The following is a 2,616-nucleotide window of genomic DNA, read 5'->3' as shown; positions in this document are numbered from 1 at the left end:
CCACACACACACACACACAGACACACGCACACATGTGCAAAGACTATACATTCGTTTCGGACTATTTGAACGGAAACTAAAAATATTTTCATTAGTTTGGTCAAATGAAACAAATTTTTATGCTATTTCTGATTTGGCCACCAGCGCATTCTGTGCATGCGCGCCGCCATCCTGGAGGCGGGCGCATGACATCACATAACGCACACATCTGTTAGGGGGGCAATTTTATGTTCTTGCCTTGTGCGCAAAAGGAGCTAGCTACGGCTCTGTTTATCTAGATGTAATGTGATTGCTAAATCCTCCCCATCCTATGAACTCAGTCTAAAATCTGCAATGTGTCAAAGCAGCGAGAAGCCCTGGAAACAGAACTCTGCACAGCGTTTAGCAGCACTCAGCATCTAGAAGCGTACAGGGAATTCCTCGCTGCGAGCCGGGCTTCCTGTGACTCATATCAGCCACAGCTCCGCGGTTTCCTCTGGTTAGTCACCAACTTCGTAATAAGTTTATAACTACATCTGGATTTTATTCAAGTCAGAGGAGGAAGAACAACAACATCTCTACAGTATCTAACAACAGAGATATCTACATTCTATCTATCTATCTATCTATCTATCTATCTATCTATCTATCTATCTATCTATCTATCTATCTATCCATCCATTCACCCATCTATCTACCTACCTACCTACCTATCAACCTAACCATGCATCCACCCTCCTATCTATCTATCTATCTATCTATCTATCTATCTATCTATCCATCCATCCATTCACCCTCCTATCCATCTATCTATCTATCTATCTATCTATCTATCTATCTATCTATCTATCTATCTATCTATCTATCTATCTATCTCTCCATCTATCTATCTATCTATCTATCTATCTATCTATCTATCCATCCATCCACTCACCCATCTATCTACCTACCTACCTATCAACCTACCCATCCATCCACCCTCCTATCCATCTATCCATCTATCTATCTATCTATCTATCTATCTATCTATCTATCTATCTATCTATCTATCTATCCACCCACCCATCTATCTACCTACCCATCTATCCTACCTACCCATCCATCCATCCGTAAACCCACCCACCCTCCTACCCATCTATCTATCTATCTATCTATCTATCTATCTATCTATCTATCTATCTATCTATCTATCTATCTATCTATCTATCTATCTATCTGACCTCTAAACCCAGTACACACAGTTACATTGCGTCACTGGATTTGGGATCTGTACACATACATGGGTATGCTAGGCAGACTAAAGCAAAGGGCACCTATAAGAACACACACTTCCTGTCACACATTTAAAACATGTTTCACAACTCTATGGGGTCTAATTATAAACAATTCACAGAGCCATTCACCCTGCGTATCTCCATGAACGTTTGTTCCGTGTGAATAAAGGCAAAAACAAACATTCTTGGTATATTTTCTTTTCAGGTCGAATGTAATATAATACTGCGTTTTGGCCACTAGATGGAGCTGAAGAGCATAGGAAATAAATACCCCTCAGCTCCATCTAGTGGCCAAAAGTTCCCGTTCACACCTAGGCGTTCCGTAAACGTGCGCCAAACATGTCTCATGCACATGTTATAATTCAACAGCTGAACAAGGTAACATTATCATTGCTTGCTGGGAGCAATGCCTGATGGGATATGTAGTCTTGAGAAATGGAGATTGCATCACATTAGGCAGCAGGGAAAGAGACACAAAGCACACTGGGAACCCAGGAAGTTGTTGGAAGTGATGGGCAGACGGAAGGCGGCGCTCAGTATATAAATGGGGCTTCACAACGTAAGCTTTGATTACATTATCAGAAACAACTCTAGTATGTATTCCAATTACAATGCCGATGTTATAACAGGGGGGGGGGGGGCTAGCTGTGGTGACGCTACAAATCCCATTATGTCTCTACCTCTGGCAGTCCTCCCTGTAGCTGTGAGGATCATGCAGTGCCTTACGGGACTTCCACAACAGCTGGAGGGCCGGAGTGTGGCTACCCCTGGTATAGCAGGATAGTATACACTGTGACTTCAGAACTTTGTGAATTGAGCCCGGAGACTTGAAGTATTTATTATCTCTTCTACATGAAGCATGTTGGAGTGTTCTCTTCCAGAACCTCTTAAGCTGGCCAGCCTGGCATGGGACCCTCTACGGTACTCCTGGGACAGTCTAGTCTGGTGGCACTTGACATATGGTATGTGTGTGTCAGACCACGGTGATGGCACATGGGCTCTGACAGCGAGAGTGAATCCTGCAGCTGCCGGCGGCTGGTGAAGAGGACCTGTAGCATTGCTCCTCTCGATCACAGCTCGGTGAAGTACCCAGCCAGATGGTGATTGATGGAGGCCATGCAGCAGCTGAGATAACCCATTACCTGGCTAAGTCACACAAGCATGCCTGGACAGATCCCAATTCCCACACTGCCTGGATTATAATTCACCAATTGCTTTGCTGGCTTTGCAGTTAGCTGTGCCCAAGAGCAGCTCCAGGGACATAACCGCCCCATCTCCCCCTTCTAGAGGTGACTACAAACCTGCGAGAAAGTCAGAGCTTAAAACTAAGGGGGGGGGGGGGGGGTGACTAAAAGACAACATA

The sequence above is a fragment of the Nanorana parkeri genome, unplaced genomic scaffold (assembly GCF_000935625.1).
Source record: "Nanorana parkeri isolate BGI_ZX_2015 unplaced genomic scaffold, ASM93562v1 scaffold685, whole genome shotgun sequence".
Taxonomy (NCBI): Eukaryota; Metazoa; Chordata; class Amphibia; order Anura; family Dicroglossidae; genus Nanorana; species Nanorana parkeri.
Note: the sequence above shows the minus strand (reverse complement) of the source record.